At 42.2% G+C, this 19,537-nt stretch overlaps 1 protein-coding gene across 9 annotated transcripts in view; it reads left to right on the top strand.

The window, feature by feature from the left end:
• Window positions 1-19,537, top strand: part of PKNOX2 (PBX/knotted 1 homeobox 2) — a 382,423-nt gene that overhangs the window by 202,691 nt on the left and 160,195 nt on the right. Inside the window, exon 1 of one of the 9 annotated variants that reach the window (XM_043997762.1) lies at window positions 11,114-11,235. The exons of the other annotated variants lie outside the window; for them this stretch is intronic. The gene's annotated coding sequence lies outside the window, so the exon portion shown is untranslated. Of the gene's footprint in view, window positions 1-11,113; window positions 11,236-19,537 lie in introns of those variants that run through there. 9 annotated transcript variants of the gene reach the window in all.

The following is a 19,537-nucleotide window of genomic DNA, read 5'->3' as shown; positions in this document are numbered from 1 at the left end:
GTATGCTAATACACCATCTACTTCGTAGGATTGTCTGAGTTTAGTTGGGACAATTTATAAAAGCACTTTTTATAAATCACAAGGTATTCTGTACTCTAAAATAATTGGTCAGAGCTCTCTTCCTTTCATGGGGTTCCAGATATCCATGTTTGGGTGGTCATTAACACTTTGTCTCTTTCTGTCCCATATTTTCCCATTGGGTAGCAAATGTACCCCAGTTTCCCTAGCCCTGAAGATTTTGAAAGTGGTTCTTGAAAAAGACAAAGAAGAAAGATTTAGGAGAGTAGGAAAGGATAAGTGGCAGGGAATTAGGGATACCCATGGTGCTCACACACATATAATACATGCATGTACATATACATAGGAGTCTTAATTCTCCCATTTGCATTTAGAGCCCCATATTTCCTTTGCTAACACCTCTCATATCTCTAGTGACCCCTACCAACCACCTCTAAAGGGTAGTTTTTGTCTGGCCTTAAGCTATATGGTCCACTTTTTGCCATTAATTTCCTGGATTCACTGTTTGGCCTTATATCCTTGGAATGGATTGGGTATTTATTAGAGGACAGACCGCACATGACAAGAAAAAGGGGATAATAATAGCAAGAGGATAGAGACTGTGATTTGGACCTTACTCATATAGACCAACTGAAATCCCCAGTGCTGAAATCCAGGTAGATTTCAACTGTGGGTCTATGTCATCTCCAACTGTAGCTTTGTGTCAATATTCCCTTTATTCTGCTGGCTCTCCATCCTCTGACTACACCCATAACCATTGCTTGAAGACCTCCATTGAGGGAAAACTCAGTACATTTCCAGGCAGTTCATTCACTTTTGGTCGGTCACTCTAATTGTTGGAATTTTTTTCCTATATTGAGCTTAAATCTACCCTCTCTCTGACTTCTACCTATTGTTATTCATTCTATCCATATTTATTCTGAAACCAAACAGAATAAATTTTATCCCTCATTCCGTGTGATTTGTTGTTGTTAGGTGTGTTCGACGATCTGTGGCCCCTATGAACCATCTCCATTGGGTCTTCTTGGCAAAGAAATGGAGTAGTTTGTGATTTCTTTCTCCATTCAAGTAAGGCAAACTGAGTTTAAGTGACTTGCCCAGGGTCACACAGCAGTAAGTGTCTGAGGCCGGATTGAACTCAGGTGCTCCTGACTCCAGGGCTAGCAATCTATCTACTAAACCACCTAGTTGCTTCTCTTCCTCTTGATAGCTCTTTAGATACTTGGACACAGCTCTTGAGTCCTTCCTAAGGCTTCTCTTCTCAAGGCTGAACACCTCTAGTTCCTTCAAAGAGTCCTTCATGTGGCGTCTTCCCAGAGACCACTCACCATCCTGGTTACAATCCTCTGGATTCACTTCAGTTTGTCAACGTCCTACCTAAAAATGACTCCACAGCTGAGCATAGGTGGTCTAGATGTGCCATGATCAGGACACTGTAGAGTAGGATGATGACCTTCCTCATTCTGTCCCTTTTTTTCCTTTTTTGTGGGGAAATGAGGATTAAGTGACTTTCCTGGACCTCGTCCTCCCTTCTTGGGCCTCAGGAGCAGACTGTATAGCATCCATGGCCCTTGATGGTGCTATTGGAGTTGAAAGAAGCTAGAAAATGTGTTCTGGTGGATAATTGGTATTGTCTGGGTCCTCTCGGCTACATTTTTTCTATGCATTTTTTTAAGTGAGGCAATTGGGGTTAAGTGACTTGCCCAGGGTCACACAGCTAGTAAGTATCAAGGGTCTGAGGCCGGATTTGAACTCAGATCCTCCTGAATCCAGGGCCGGTGCTCTATCCACTGTGCCACCTAGCTGCCCCTCTGGCTACATTTTTTAAAACATTCTTGTCTTTCTTCCCTTTGGGCCTGGTTCTTCCCTCCTGTGCCTCTCTCCGGAGCAGACTGTATACCATTGATGGCCCTTGATCTTACTACTTGAGTTGGAAGAAACTAGAAGAATTTGTGGTCTACTCCTTGTTGCTCTGGACTTGATCTTTCTTTATAGTACACATCCTCATCAGCCCTTCCCGCTTCTGACAACCTGTCATGGGGCAGAGTATGGCAAGGATGCCACCTCCCTTCCTCCTATCATTCTATTTGACCCAGAAGAAGCTTTTGTAAACTTGTTTAGTTGAGCCTTCCATGTTAAGATGAGCCCCATCCAGAGTGGGGACTATGGCTTTGATTAGACTGAAATTCTGTGATGCTACAATAATTTAATAAAATTGTTTCAGAGCAAAAAAAAAAGTGACTTGCCCAGGATTACACTGCTAGTAAGTGTCAAGTGTCCTGAGGCTGAATTTGAACTCAGGTCCTCCTGAATCCAGGGCCAGTGCTTTATCCACAGCACCACCTAGTTGCCCGCCCGACCTTCCTCATTCTAGACACTATGATACAGCTTCATATCTTCTGTCCTATTCCCTGCTCTGCCCCTTTGGGGAAAGAACTGAAGTACTAGCCCAGTGCTGAAATCCAGGTAGATTTCCAACTGTGGGTCTGTCATCTCCAACTGTAGATTTGTGTCAATATTCCCTTTTATTCTGCTTGCTCTCCAGTCTCTGACCACACTCACACCCCAATGCAGAGAAGCCTGATTCTAATTCAGACAAATCTAAACGGCCACTGCTCCAGTCTCTTCCTCCTCTTCTTCAAAGAAGTGAGGTCCGCAGCAGACTAACAATTCCCTTCTAGAATCCACTTTTGATTGTGGTACTTGAGTTTGCTTAGAAATTGTGAAGGACATACAGGTAACATAGCAATCTGGGTGTGCTTGGAGAGTCTAGCTTGCCTCCCAGTGATTTGATTCAATAATACCTTGTTGTGTGACCTGAGCATGTCACTTACATGAGTTTCTCATCTGTAAAATTGTGAGGCTCATGTGATAATAAATGTGAGAATGCTTTCAATATAAGAAATTACTAATTATGAGATATCATTAATACCAGTCGTATTTCCTCCAGTATGGATCTATATTGTATGGTGACAATCCAATCTTTTTCATTAGTGGAAGCCAACCCAGTGTCATAGAAAGACCTGTGAACCTGGAGTTGGGAGACAGCTGAATTTGACCTGTGGCTCTGATATTGAATAGCATGTGACAACACCACACTTCATCCCCTATCTCTGGCAAGTCGTGTCATTCTCTGAACCATAGTTTCCTTCTCTGCAAAATGGGTATAGTTAGTAAAGAGGGATGATATAAAGAAAATGCCCTATAAAACTTTCAAGTGTTAGATAAATATGAACTCTTAATCATGATGGCAATAATAATATCCAATGTTAGGACAGCTGCTACTATTTAAGGTTCATTCTACAAAAGAGAAAACTGAGATTCTAGAGAGGTCATGACCTTTCTGCTCACTCATAGTTAGCATGCCCCAGCATTCTCTGTCTGGTTCATCAAATCACAGTCTTGATGAAGGGGGAAAGAAATTTTTCCAGGCTTAAGGGACTCAGTCACAACAGTTAAGTTTAGGGGCAGAGGGATAAGCTGTTAGTTGGTAGGGTGGATCTTGACACCCATCAGGAGAAGTTTTGAGTTTCACATGAAAGGTAATTGGGAGTTGCTATAGTTTTGGAGTCTGGAGCAGGGACAAGACTAAAACAACATTTGACAGGGGCAGCTAAGTGGTGCAGTGGATAAAGCACCAGCCCTGGATTCAGGAGGACCTGAGTTCAAATCTGGATCAGACACTTGACACTTACTAGCTGTATGACCTTGGGCAAGTCACTTAACCCTCATTGCCCTGCAAAAAAAAATTAAGTAAAAACAACATTTGACTATTGCTGCTACATGTAGAGTAGACTCAAGTGGAGAAGGATAGTGAAGATTCCTTTGATAAGTTTGTTTCTTCGGTGGTAAATTTTCAACCAATATCAGTCAGTCATATAAGACTAGAGGCTGCTTATCTCATGTATCCACTGAGTGCAGAGGATTGAGGGCCCTGAATTACATTGACTTCTTTAGTTTGGACCTAGTTACTAGACCATGTCCCTTCCTTCCCTCTCCCTAAGGGACTTTGAAATAGGGGGTGGCAGCCAGTAAGGATTTCCTCTAGAAGGTTGCAGGAAGAGCCAGTAACAATCAGATCAGAGGCATGTAGCAGAAAGAACATCCCACCCTTCCCCAGTCCGATACATTATTCTCAGTGTTATGCTGAGGGTAGGTGGGGGGAACCTAATGTTCCTCTAGATGCAGCTATATGCAGCATGGCACACCTGAGGATCCTACTTAAAATCATGAAAATACATAAGACTGACCCAGCAGTACCACTTTGGGGTCTTTTTCCCAAAGAGATCATAAAAAGGGGAAAAGGACCCACATGTACAAAAATATTTATAGCTGCTCTTTTTGTGGTGGCAAGGAATTGGAAATTGAGGGACTGTCCGTCAATTGGGGAATGGCTGAACAAGTTGTGGTATATGAATGTAATGGAATTCTATTGTGCTGTAAGAAACGATGAGCAGGAGGAGTTCAGAGAAACCTGGAGGGACTTGCATGAACTGATGCTGAGTAAGATGAGCAGAACCAGAAGCAGAACTATGCCACCTAGATGCCCTCCTGCTGTCCCTTCATCTTAAGAGAGACACCCACAAAGACAATGAATGATCATTTTTGTACCATTACCTGTGGGAAATCCATGTACATTACCCAGGATAGTTGAGATCCAAAATGTCCTGAATCCCTGGGCTGTCTTCCCAGAGTGCATCTCTGAGGCTTAGTTTGACCTGGGAGTATTGTCCTATCTTGTGCCAGAGGGTAAAGTGAGCACCATTCAGGGAGTGTTGTTACCTATGTGGAATCATAGAACTATATAGAAAGTTAGAAATGGAACAAACCTTAAGAGTTCATGTCATCCTACTGGTCATTTGCCCCAAGTAACAATACTAGTTAATGATGGAACCTGAACTAAAACCAGGAGTCCTCAACGAATGATCTTTCCTTTGCGTGAGTTTCTCTGGTTTTGGAGCTGTGTGGAAGCTGGGCTCTTCAGCTCTGCCCTGGGCCTCACTGGGTTCATCAAGGCCAATTCATAGAGTTACATAGTTACGTTTTTTACTTTCACCTGTCCTAGAAGCTCTCTGTCCCTCCTTCAGTGGCAAAAGAGGCATTTTGGCTGGGGATGGGGATGGAAAGGGAATTTTATAGACATTTTTTCTTCCTTATCATTCCTTTTTTGATATCCTAAAGAAGCCTCCTATGACTGAAATCTCTTTAAGAGATCAGGTGTAAATCTTCCTTCAATTGGAAGTTGTGCCTTTGGCTGCAGGTCACTCGAGCTGCAGCATCTCCATATTAAGTGTGATCATTGCAGGAGGGAAAAGGGGCCTGAGAAAGGGGGAGAGGCACAGAGAGATTAATTTCTTCAATGTCATGCTTCTTATTCCTTTCTTAATGATGGAAATTTACATGTGAGGGGAAAATCTCAATTTCCCCTGGAAGGCATAGTTAAAGGAAGAAGCCTGCCTGATGCGACAGTTTGGCAAGTTGGGTGTGTCGGTTCCTGTGTGTGTGTGAGTGACTACCAGTCTGTTATTGAGGCTCTTGGTTTGCAACTCTATGTGTGTGGCTGTGATTGTGACAAGGAATATGTGTGACACCGAGAGTCTGTAGGTGGCTATGACAGTATCTCTGTGAGTGTGATTGAGTGTAATTGTGTATATGTGAAATGGGGTGCCTCAGTAACAATGTGTGTGTTTGTGTGCGTGTTTCCTAAGAAGAAAATGATTTCTCATTTCCTGCATAAATTACTGCAATATAAAAGGCCATCCAGAGCTCAGTTCCCTGCATCTCTTTCAATAAAGCAATATTATCAGGGCCTGGCCCCAAAACTAGTCCCAGGAGAGGTTTTTCCAAGATTCTTTGTCAAATGAAATGTCACCGACTCACAGAATGATGAGAAGAAGAATTCTTTCTATTTATTTCCTAAGTGAGGCACAGAGAGGAGCTGCCTCCTTCCCACTTTGTCCCCTCCCAACAGGGTGGGCTGAAGGGTCATGCTCCAGCTCTGGTTACTTCCTAGAAGACATCACTGCAGTCCTACTTCCAAAAGACCTGAAGATGTTAATGCCAAATAGCAGGTGTGGATTAGCATATTTGCCATCGTATTCCTTGTATGTTATTTATTACATGTAAAATACATAGAAATCTCATAAAATCATGAAATATTAGAGCTACAATAATAACATAGAACATTTATGTACACTTTAAAGTTTTTAAAGTGCTTTACATGTTCTATCATCACAACACCCCTGTGATGTAGGTGCTATAGCTTGTCCCAAGTTCACAGATGAGAAAATTGAAGCTCAACAAAGTGTAAAATGACTTTCCTAGGATCATAAAGCTAGTAAATTTCTATGGAAGGGGGCAGCTAGGTGGCACAGTGGATAAAGCACCGGCCCTGGATTCAGGAGGACCTGAGTTCAAATCCTGCCTCACACACTTGACACTAGCCTGTGTGACCCTGGGCAAGTCAATTAACCCCCATTGCCCTGCAAAAAAAAAAATTCTATGGAAGGATTCAAATTCAAATCTTTGTGATTCCAAGTCTAGTGCTTAGGAAGAGAAACAAAGGTGATGTGGTTGTGGGATGACACATATTTTAGACTGTAGAGAAACAGAAAGGGATCCTGCCTAGAAAAGCCTTTCTGGATCATCTGGTGGTTCATTAAACAACTGTCCAAAGATAGAGCCAGTCAAGAGCAGTGCTGCGATTTGAACTCTTTCAACTGCTCCAGTGTTGTTTTGAATCTGCCCTGTGCATTTCAACTAGCTCTGGTGCATCAAGGCTGAAAGGAATAGCTGAGCTGTGCTAAGTTGTGGCCCCATTCCAGAGCAACTACAGAAAGTTCCTGGTGCTGAAAAGGCTAGCTCCAAGTCTAGTTTCTCACATCAGCCTAGTAATACTTGAGCCCTAGCAAGCAGCCTAGGGTTTCTGTGTTTTGCTTTCAGAGGGGGAGCCAAGTGTTACTTAGTTGAACAGAGGCAATGGCTGGAAGGAGCAAATGGAGACGAGAGAGAGCGACAGGAAATAAGACTCATGTCTCCTCTGTGGAGTAGAAGAAATGTCAATGGGCTTGGTGGGACTCAAGGGTTTCCCAGTAGAAGAAATTCTGTTGGGAGAAGTTGTTCATGGAGCTACAAGGAATGTTTACTTTCTGCTGATAATTTTCCATTGTACTGGCTTCCTCTTCTCCCCTCACCCCAAAGCCTTACCACATCTTTCCTGTGACTATATAAGACTCCCTTTCCCAGGTCGTCACCCTTGACTGAACATTATATCAGTGTCAAACTTGGACCTCACATCTGCTCCCAGCAGTCATGTTATCCTGAGCCTAAGATCCAAGGTCTAAAGTCTACAGCATCCTAGAGTTGTAATGGACCTCAAAGGTCATCTACCATAGTCAATCAAAAGGTTTAATGCCTTATACGATATGCCCTACAAGTGGTTATCCGAGTGGAAGTGATTATTAAAGATTTTTTCAGGTAGCTTTCAGGGGATAAACAATTTTAGGGAGCTTTGGATGACTTCGTCACTATCAGTTAAGTGATAAAGTATCTATCCCTACCTTATCTGGTGGTTTTTAAAGGATTAAATTAAATCAAAAGGATGGTTCCATTCAATTCAACAAGCACTATTCTATAAGTATTGGGGAGACTACAAGAGAACGATTTCCATTTAAAGCTGCTAACTTAGCCTCCTGCTTCATTGAGAAGACTGAGGCCATCTGATGTCAGCTGTCTCATCTCCTCCAATTTTCTCCGCATCATCACCCATTATTTTTCTTCCTTCTCTTTATGGAAGATATCCATGTCCCTATTCCTCATTAAAGCTAATCTGTCTAATATCTTTGATCCAGTGCTTAGTGCTGGTACATAGTTGGTACTTAATAAATGTTTATAGACTGAACCCATTACCGATCACCTCTTCCAATACCTTACTCTGGCAGTCCATGTGTGTATGTGTATGCTGTTGTTGTCTGTGGCTGTCTCTATCTCTCTCTCTATGTCTCTCTCTGTTGCTTTCTCTGTGTCTGTGTCTGACTCCTCTCATTTTCTGCTTCCTTCCTATCTGCTTACAAACAGACTTGGTCCTATCCAAGCTTTCAAAAGCCTTTGTTTGACCTTTCTATCCTATCCAGCTACTGTTCTATATCTCTCTTCCCCATCAACGCTAAACTTGAACAAATTTTCTGGACTTCCTCACCATTTATTCTCTCTTCAACCCCTTGCCCTTTGACTTCTTCCCACCATTCTATTGTAACTGTATTCTTTAAAGTCAACAGACAAATCCAATGACCTTTTTTTTCAACCCTTATTTTTCATGACCTTTATGCAACATATGACACTATTGACAATCTCCCTCCTCGCCTCTTCCCACCCAACCACCTACTAGATAACTGCTTGCTTCAAAGGAACTACATTGTCCCGATTCCTCTTCTAACTTTTAACTATTCCCTTCTCTGTCCCCTATTGGCTCTTTATCCTCTTCCATGATCCCTTAAGGTGACTGTTCACAAAGCTTTTGTTTTTTATCTCACTATACTCTCTTCCTTAGCAATTTCATTCTCTTGATTCAACTACCAGCTCTGTGCAGGTATCTTCTGACTCCATAGCTTTAGGTCTGACCTCTCTGCCGAGCTCCAGATCCAAATATCCAACTCCCTCTAAGACATCTCCACCTGGATATATCTCACGTAACTGAAATTCATCATGTTCAAAGCTTGTGATTTTTTTTTCTTCCTCTAAGCCTACTCTTTCTGAATTGACTAGTTCCTTCAGTGAACAACTATTTACTAATTAATTAATTTAGTAAACACTCATTAAATGCCTACAATGTGCCAGGTACTGTGCTAAGTGCTGGGCATACAAAGAAAGCTACACAACAGTCCCTGCCCTCAAGGAGCTTACAGTTTATTAGAGGTTGTTGTTGTTTTGTCAATTAGTCATGTCTGACTCTGTGGCTCCATTTGGTGTTTTTTTGTTTGTTTGTTTGGTTTTGGTGAGGCAATTGGGGTTAAGTGACTTGCCCAGGGTCACACAGCTAGTAAGTGTCAAGTGTCTGAGGCCGGATTTGAACTCAGGTCCTCCTGAATTCAGGGCCAGTGCTCTATCCACTGCACCACCTAGCTGCCCCCATTTGGTGTTTTCTTGACAAAAGTACTGGAGTGTTTTGCCATTACTTCGCCATCTAATAAAAGAGACAACACATTTTTTAAAAAGCTAAAAAGTGGGTGGGGATGGTGTAGAGCTTACCTAACCAGGGCAGTTGAGTTTCTGGAGATGATGAAGTTCAGGAAGCCCCTAATGACTGCTTTCTCAGTCTCCCAAACTTGTAAGCTTGAGGACCTCTCTCACTCTTCCTATCCTCCTCACTTTGCATATCCAGTCTGGTGCCAAATTCTGTCTGTTTGGTCTCCATAACATATTTTGCATCTATACCCTCTGTCCTTCAAACGACTTCCATTCATACCTTTATTATGCATAGATCTGACCATGTCACTTATCTGTTGAAAGTTATTCAAGCATGCTTCATCGCCAAAAAAAGCAAAATTTAGACTCCTTTGCCTGGCATTCAAGGATGCCCACCCACCAATGTGCACCCCTCTGACATTCTGCTCTTATTTCATATTACTCCCTTCCACATACTCTTCATTGTGACCACTTGGGACAAGTCTGTCCTTTTCTCACAGTTCTTCCTATACCACAAATGACTTTTTTCTTCCTCTTCACCTGTTGCATTCCTGCCACTTGAAATACTACCTTCTCTAGGCAGCCTTTCCTGATTTGATATCTCATACAATACTTGATTTTGTACTTCTCTGATGCACTTATCTGATATTTTGTGTTATACTTACCTTTATGTGTATATTATCCACCAAGTAGGCTGTAAGTTCCTTGAATACAAGGCCCTTGTCTTGCTTAAATATTGCATTTCCCTCACATCCTATCATAGTATTCTGCATACAGTTATTACTTAATTCATGTATGTTGAATGAATGAATGAAATTTAAGATATGGTTCCTTTCCTTTGTGAGATTACAGTACAGTTGGAGGAACTAAATTCACATACATGAAAGAGAAAAGAGTAAAAGGCAGTTTGTGACTAAATGCCAAAATGAAAAGAACAAGAGCAGCTAGGTGGCGCAATGGATAAAGCACCAGCTCTGGATTCAAGAGGACTTGAGTTCAAATCTGGTCTTAGACATTTGATGCTTACTAGCAGTGTGACCCTAGACAAGTCACTTAACCCTCATTGCCCCACAAAAAGAAATGAATAGAACATTAGAGCACTAGTCCAGCCAGCTACACACGTGCTTTAGAGGTTTTTCTGCTGTGGGAGTTTGGACTGTGGTTGTATGAAGTTGCAAGTGTAGTTCATCCTTCCCAGTGCAAATTGAGCAAACCCTCATTATTGTAGGCCAACTAACAAAGTCTCCAGTTATTTAGGCCTCTGCTTCTTTGTCTCTTGTCTGGGAAATGTGAAGCGCATCCCACTGCTCATTGGCCAAATAAAACAAATGTCCGCTTGCTCTTTGGAGACATTGCCCTCCCAGGACTGCCCCAGTCTTTCAATCCCTGGGAGCTATCGTGGGCAGCTCTTTAGAAGTGAATCCGTTTCTGTACATGTGATAGATGATGAGAAGTATTATATTTCCAGACTTCTCCCCATTTCCTCTCTTGCTCCTGGGTACCCAGGCCAGTCGGGTCACATTGGGCCCAATGCTCATAGCATATATTGCTACTTTAGTCTCTCTGGCTACCTGGTATGGAACCTGGAAGTGCCTGTCAGGCTGACTGTTAATTGGGTGTTCAGGGAGCCAGGGCTGGAGCTTAGCCTCCTGGTCAAGGGGCTACAGGGGAGCAGACTGCTTGCTGGCTTCTTAGAGGGAAAAGACTTGTGAAGGAACGAAAAAGAGGAGGGGCTCTCTCCTCTCAGGTTCAGAGAAAGGGCCCCGTCTCCCCTTCTGCCTCCTAAGGGGAGATAGTTGGTGGGATACAAATGTTGCCTAACAGCTATGGGCTTTTCAATCGGGATGGTTTTACTGCAACAGCAGCTTCCTCATCCCCCTCCTCCCAGCCTGCCTCTCGTTCTCCTCTCTTCTCTGTCATGTCAGTTGCTCTCCTTATACTCAGTGGAATAGCTAGCAGTGATAGAAAGGAGATTAGAGGTGATATTTCTGCCTTCAAGCCTTCTCCAGGCTGTTGGAAAACAAGTCGAACAAGGTAAGTTGTTAGTTACGAGGGGGGGCAATCTATTTATTTCAGTAGAGCCCTGAAGGTGAAATGTTGGTGTCACCTCTGATCTTATTTCTTCTCTCAATCATGTATTTTATTAATCCCCAAGTGGGGAGTCAGCCCTGATTTTTCTTTCCCAATACTGGTATGATATAGTAAAGAATAGTATAGTACATGCACTTTAATGCAGAAGGAGACAGGTAGGAGGGGGAAGAGAGAGGAGAAGGGAGAGGAGAAGAAAGAATGTACTTGGCTGGTGGAACAAGATGTTTAGAGACCCTTAGGAGAACCTACTGTCTTAGTGTTAGAAATGGCAAGAAAATAGAAAAGATGGAACAGCAATAGATTTAGAGTCACAAAGGCTTGGGTTCAAGTCTCAGCTCTAAATCATGCTCACTTTGTGACCTTGGGCAAATCATATCATCTTTCTTGGACCCTCTGTTTCCTTAGCTATAAAAAGTCTGGAACTTGGTAGGCTCTGAGGACCCTTTGTGCTTTAGGTCTGTGGTCTTATATCTAGCTCAGTGCTTCCCAATCTCTTCAAGTATCGAGTTGCTTTTTAATGTCACAATTTTTTGTAGATTTCCATATGATGGTAGTTGTACTATTAGTATTTATTGGTTGAGAAAATACTTGATGACAAAAAACTACTATATAATGCTTTTAAATAAATGTGTATTTTATTCACCAAAATTGCAGTTCTATACTTTTTAAAATAGTAATATATATATATATATATATATATATATATATATATATATTTAGCAGCCTTACTTATTCAATCTACAAACTGTATGTTGGTTTGTTTACAAATACACATGTGGATCTGTGAACCCTTTGCAATATTTCCACTGGCCTCCTAGAGTCCGTGGCCTATAGGTTGTGAGCTGCTTCACTAGATGAATTCTTAGAATATTTATGAGGTCAAGCAGGTGGAACTTTCTTTCTCTTGCTTTCCCAGCAACTATCATCATTTTGAGGGAGAAGGGGTAGGAGAGTTAAAAAAGGAGAAAGTGAGCCAAAGATTCAGGAATCATTATCCCTGTCCAGAAGCAAATGAAGGTAATATAACCAGAAGGAAAAAGGATTCCTTTGCCTAGTGGTTTATAGGGCAGCCTGGGCATTTTCTACTTCTCCAGATGAGGGAGATGACAGTAATGGCCTGAGCCTTTAGGTATCCTCAACCTCTCCAGTGGTCTGATTTTATCTTCAGTGCCTCACAGGGACAGAGCTTTTCTTCTCCCAGGTAAAATTCCCAAGCATCTTGCTTTGTGGGACCACCTTTAGAGTAGAGCTGTCCCAGGGACAATTTCCAAGTGAGTCTCCTATTTAGAGAATGAAGGGACTTCAAGAGCTAACATAGTGAGGTTCAGAATTTTGGGTTCTGTTTTGTGCTTTATGATTCTCTAGTTCTGTGACTTTGGGGAGAGTGTCTTGCCTGCTCTTGTGTTTCAGTTTCTACATCTTGATCTTATGATAACAGTAGCAGGATCACTCCATTCCCAATGCCAAAGGCTTGGGTCACCTTGCCAAACGTCTGAGAACTAGGAAATTTCAGCCCTATCTCAGTAACGGCCTCTGGAGACTTGGGGGAGGAGGGGTGAAAGGAGTTGGGCATAGTCAGTTTCTTCGCTTGCTGGGCATTAAGTAACACCCTCTGAAGCACAGGGGTTCCATATACCTCAACTTCCTGGTGTCAGTCACTGTAACATCCAGGGTTGTATCCTAAGACCTGGCTATGTCATTTCACTCTCGTATTCTCTCTTTACCCCGTGGCCCCCATGTAACTCCTGTCTCAGTAATTACCTGTGATGTTGCCAGGACCTGGCTAAGGACTGCCCCAGGAGATAATGTTTCCTCTTAGGTTTCTCATGGCCTCTTCAAGACCTTAGATGAATATGATACTGAATCCTTCTCTGATCTGAAATACCACCGGCATTATCTGTGCCTCTAAGTGAATCTCAGGGATGGGTCTTTTAGAGACAAGAAGATCTAAGGGTTGAAGTAGAATGGAAATCTCTGAGCATATAGACCCTGGATAATAACGTTGTTCCAAACATTGTAATCATTAGTGTGTTCATGCACACACACATATACACTCATGCCCACACACACCCAGAACAGTGTGCTATAATGGATAGAGAGCTGGTCCTGCCTTTGACATATCCTAACTATCTTACCCCTAAGTCACTTAACTTCAGTGCTCTGGCCAACTCTGTAAAACTTGAAGTTGCAGAGAAGGTGTTGATTTAAATTCATAGAGGAAGTTTTCCACTCTTCCAACTGACTTGCAGATTCAATCTCTACTCTTCTCTTTTGAATGTGAGTCACACAATCAGTATTGTATCAGAAGTAGGCTGTGAACCCATGATACCTAAATGAGAGACTGTCCACCTGTCTATTATATCACAATGAATTTCATAATAACATTTTAAATATACAGTAAACAGACCTTTTCCTGGTCATCTCCATCATCCTGTGGAAAGAATGGTTCTCTCTAATGTTGCATTACCTAACATTATGCTTCTTCAGAAATAATAAATAATCTGGCATGCTTATTCAATTAGGTCACACAAAATTTAGGGTAGCTAACATATTGGATTGTCATCCAATCATTACAACCCAAACAAGGGAGGAAATAGCAATCTCCTGAGACTGGGGAGATTCTGTACAGTTTCCAGTCAAGAACCCAAAAGACATCAGAATGGTGGGCCAAAATTTAATAAGATGAAATTTGAAGGAGTGAATTATAAAAAAATCTTGTAGTTGGGTGAGAAGTCAATTTCACAGATGGGGAAAGAGTCGTTAGACAACAAATGGTTCTCTTGAAAAAAGAATCACTAGAATATAAGCAACATGAATACCTGCTTGGTTTTACATTTTTGTCTTTTTCATTTCCCAGTGCCTTAAAAATACCCTGACATAGAACATACAGAGTCAAACTTCACGTCAACTAGACCTGGGTTTAAGCCTCACCTCTGATACCATATGTGTGTGTGTGTGTGTGTGTGTGTGTGTGTGTGTGTGTGTGTGTGTGTGTGTGTGTGTGTGTAAGACCCTTCCTGCCTCAAACCTTTCACACCCCAGTTCTTAAACACTGATCTGACCTTGTCATTCCCCTTCTCAGTCAACTCCAGTGGCTCCCTATTGCTTCTCAGATAAGATAGTAACTCCTCTGTTTAGCTTTTAAAGCCCTTCCCAACTGGGTACCAAATAATTCTTCTATCCTTAGTGAGCATCACTGCTTGTCTTCACTCCAGCCAAACTGACCTCTCAAACATACTGCCACTCCCCTTGCCCGTAATGCCCTTCTTCCTCATCTCCATCTCATAGAATCCTTCTCTTCTACTATTCATTATAGAAAGCCCCAACCCCCTCTTCCCCCCAAGTGCTAGAAACAAACTCCCTTCCCAAAGTTTCTTGTATTTATTTTCTTTATTCATTGTGTATATATTCATATATGTACTTGTACTCTGCTCTTATTCTCTCCTTCATTGGAAGATAAGATCCTTACACTCTTGCACATGTTTCCACCCCGCCCCCCATTCGTTCATTGCCTTGAATCCCCGGTTGCTTACCCCTTGTTCAATAGCTGGAACCGCACTTGGGATTGTCTTGGCCAAGATACTGGTGTGGTTTACCCTTTCCTTCTCCAGCTCACTTTACAGATAAGGAAACTGAGGCAAGCACGGTTCAGTGACTTGCCTAGGAGAAGTGTCTGAGGCTGGATTTGAACTCAGGAAGAAGAGTTTTCCTGACCTGGGGCCCAGCACTCTATCCACTACTGCCTTTAGTGCTTACCACAGTGCCTGACTTACAATTGCTTAATAAATGCTTGTTCAATGGATGATAAATGAATTCTCTTTATGCAGGTGAAAAACCTGAGGCCCAAGAGTTAAATAAGTTACCCCTCCTCTTCTCCCTTTTGCTGTCCTTTCGAGGCTGTTGATGATGTTTGTTGCAATCTGATTTCACCGCTATAACAAATATGAGGGGCAAGGGTGGATCCCCCAGGAATGGGCCTTGTGTCTGCTTTTCTCCTCATTTGGTCCTCCTTTTTCTGTCAGCCTAGGATTGCTGGGAGAGCTTAGTTGGAGGGTAGGGAAGGGGGGTAGGGCAGGCTGCTGTTCTGGCTTTTTGTTTCCGCCCTTCTTTGTGTGAATGGGAATTCATTAACAAGTCTGCCTCTTCTCTCCCAGTTTAACCCAACCCAGCTAGGCCCCAGTTTCCTCTCCTTTGCTCCATGTGATCCCCGTTGCCCTTCTTTCCCCACCCTGAAAACAAAGCTCAGACCCTGGAGGGGAGTGGGAAGTAGATGGGGAAAAGTCTTGTTCAGGCAAATTTCTAAATTTACATTTCCCTGCTATCTGTGCTGATATTTAGCTCTTCCTGTTGTCAGTCACTAGTTAATTACATTCTTTACTGAGGTGCAAATGTGTTTTTACAGGAGGCTAAGATGGTGTTAACTAGAAAGGAGCTGTTCAGTTAAAGATGCTTTTATTCCTGGTGCTAGGTTGGGGCTGGGGCAATGGGGCTTCTAGTTAGAGGAGTGGGTGAGGATGCCAGTGGGAGGGACTCCTCTGGCAAAGCTCTCAAAAGCTGAGCAAATCAAATTTAATTCAAACTTCCACTGATCCTCCAACAGCTCCAGCCAGCTCTTAGGGGCAACAGAACACTGGAGGATAGTTTACAAAACCCAGAAGCATTTAGCAAAGGTTCTATCTTATTTGTATGTGTCCTCAGCTCTTAGCACAGTGCTTGGCACATACAGAGCACTCGATAAATTTTTATATATCTTTTCATTAAATTAATAAATAACTCATGTTTATTTAGCACGTTAAGGTTTGCCCTCTCTGAACATCAACCCTATGAGGAAGCACCACATTACTTTCCCCCATTTTACAAATGAGGAAACTGATGCTCAATGACTTGACTATGATCATCCAACTAATAGCTATGGGAGGTGGGATTGGAACCCAAGATTCCTAATTGTGAATCTTGGATGCTTTACACTGTTATACTGCCTGAAATAAGTGAGCATTTATTGAGCACCAGCTGTTTGTGAAACATAATCCCAATGAGAGAGAAAGAAAGAATTAGAGCTCTTCTGGGGTCTAGTAGATGAGAAGGCAGGAGCAGCTAGGTGGAAAAGTGAATAGAGCACTGGCCCTGGAGTCAGGTGGACCTGAGTTCAAATCCGTCCTCAGACACTTGACACCATTTCTGTGTGTGACCCTGGGCGAGTCAATTAACCCTGATTGCCTTAAACATCTGGGGCCATCTCCAGTTGTCCTGATATGGAGGCTCTGGAGGAGAGATTAAAGCTGGCGACTACACAGCCCTCCCTCAACCTGAATCCAATTCAGTGCAAGTCATGATATTACCCCAGTGTCATGGTCCTCTTTGAGAATGATGGACAAACAACAACAGATGAGAAGGCATGTATGCAGGTAATTCTAATCAATCAGCATTTATTAAATGCCTGCTATATGCTGGGATAATCTCAGGTAGAATTGGACAAGGTAGTAAGAGAGGCCTAGAACATTGAGTATTCAGAGTATAGAAGCTTTGGGTCTCTAAGCTCTTTCACTAGTCTCTAAAACTCTCTAAGATTTGCCTCCCCATCAAAAACTGCTTTCAGATTAGGATCTGAAAATCACTGCCTCATTTATCAGGCTAGACCAGGGCCTCACTGCCTTCCCGTGGCCTCTCCTCCTGCCAACAACCCAGTCCTGCAGCCCCTTTTCTTCTAAAGCTACCACAATCCTTTCCAGAACACTCCTCCAACCCTCACCCCTACTCTGTGATTATCTACTCAGTCTTGGATTTAGCCCTAGTTCAGAGCTGACCTGCTTGACATTGAAGGCCAGGCCTCAGGACTCCTGGCTATTCACTGCCTTTATTTTGGTCAGGATCTCTGCAGTTCTTTGCCCTCCTGTATGACACCTGCCCCTCTCTATACTCGCCTGAAGATTAGAAGGTAAGCTTCTCAAATAGGCTTCATCCTGCTATGTATCCAGCCAGGTCTCAGGACTTCACAGATCACTTCGTTGCCCATCAGGCAAGACCAGAGGTTTGTCATCTCTGTTCTCCTCATCTCTGTTCTCCCCCTCCCTATCATCAGTTCTGCATCAAATGGTTGATCGAATCAATATTACCTTTGTAACTGTGAAGGATGGACCCAAGCACTGCCATTTTTCTCCACTTGGGTCCCTAGGCTCCTGCGCTGTAGGCTGCCTCAGCAAAAGCACCCTGCCCTGGCCATTACTCCCTTGTACCCATCCAGGTCAACTTCATACCTTTCCTGTTCCTATCCTACTCTACCCTACCTTCCTATTATGCTGTATGGAACCCACTCTATCATTATTAACATATTAGATCCATGTCCTCCAAGAAATGACTTTGTAAATATTTTGTATTGAATTTTCTCTGCACATGTTCTTTCCCTCAGTTGAATGTTAGCTTTTTGAGGGCAGAGACTGTTTTGGGGCACTGTACACTGGGCACTGTCACCCAATTCCAGGGATGCAGTGGGTACTTAACAAGTGTGTAGTGAATTACATTGACTGACAACTTGGAGTATTCCCACTGGGCATTTATTTTTTGCTAGGGATAGAAATCTTAACATAAAGAAATTAATTTTTCACTGGGCATCCAGGCAGTGGCAGAGGTATTGGCAGGGGGAGGGAGAGGGCTGAGAGGAAAGGAAATTAGTGACTTTCCTAGTGATCCTAAAATCCTGTGTCTTAAGCAAGCTATGCATACACTTTAAGGATGGGGGTCACAACATCTTACACCTTATACTAAAATAAGGTCAAAATGGATACATGATTTAGACATAAGAGGTGATACCATAGGTAAATTAGGAGAGAAAGGAATAGTGTACCTATCAGATCTTTGGAAAGGAGAACAGTTTTTGACCAAACAAGAGATAGAGTATATTATAAAATGCAAAATGGATGATTTTGATTATATTAAATTAAAAAATTTTTGTACAAACAGAAGCAATGCATCCAAAATTGGAAGGGAGGCAGAAAACTGGGAAACAATTTTTGAGGCCAGTGCTTCTGATAAAGGCCTCATCTCTAAAATATATGGGGAATTAAATCAAATTTATAAGAATCCAAGTCATTCCCCAATTGAGAAATGGTCAAAGGATATAAACAGGCAGTTTTCTGATGAAGAAACCAAAGCTATCTATTCCCATATGAAAAAATGCTCTAAATCTCTAATGATTAGAGAGATGCAAATTAAAACAACTCTGAGGTACCACCTGACACCTATCAGATTGGCTAAAATGACAAAAAAGGAAGATAATAAATGTTGGAGAGGCTGTGGGAAAATTGGAACACTAATGCATTGTTGGTGGAGCTGTGAGCTGATCCAACCATTCTGGAGAGCAATTTGGAATTATGCCCAAAGGGCGATAAAGCTGTGCATACCCTTTGACCCAGCAATTCCACTTTTAGGTCTTTTTCCCAAAGAAATCATGGAAGGGGGAAAGGGACCCACATGTACAAAAATATTTATAGCTGCTCTTTACGTGGTAGCAAGGAATTGGAAGTTGAGGGGGTGCCCATCAATTGGGGAATGGCTGGACAAGTTGTGGTATATGAATACAATGGAATACTATTGTGCTGTAAGAAATGATGAGCAGGAAGAGTTCAGAGAAACCTGGAGGGTCTTACGTGAGCTGATGATGAGTGAGATGAACAGAACCAGAAGAACATTGTACACAGTATCATCAACATTGAGTGTTGACCTACTGTGATGGACTATATTCTTCTCACCAATGCAATGGTACAGAAGAGTTCCAGAGAACTCATGATAGAAGAGGATCTCCAAATCCAAGAAAAAAAAAGAAAGAACTGTGGAGTATAGATGCTGATTGAACCATATTATTTCTTTTGTTTTGGGTGCTGTTGGTTTTTTTTTTCTATTTTTGAGGTTTTGCATCACTGCTCTGATTTTTTCTCTTGTAACAGGATTAATGTTATTATGTGTATATATATGTGTGTGTATATATCTATATCTATATGTATAGGTATAGAGATATATAGATATAACCTATATCAGATTACCTGCTGTCTAGGGGAGGGGGGAGGGAGGGGAGGGAGGGAGAAAAATCTGAAATTGTAAAGCTTATATAACAAAAGTTGAGAACTATCTTTACATGTAACAGAAAAAATAAAATACCTTATACATTAAAAAAAAATGCGAGTCTGGTGGTCTCGAAATCAAACACACCATAATAGAGTGTCAGAGCTCAAAAAAAGTAGAGATCAGTTTT

This window comes from Dromiciops gliroides, chromosome 3, assembly GCF_019393635.1.
Source record: "Dromiciops gliroides isolate mDroGli1 chromosome 3, mDroGli1.pri, whole genome shotgun sequence".
Taxonomy (NCBI): domain Eukaryota; kingdom Metazoa; phylum Chordata; class Mammalia; order Microbiotheria; family Microbiotheriidae; genus Dromiciops; species Dromiciops gliroides.
This window is presented reverse-complemented; position numbering and strand designations above follow the sequence as displayed.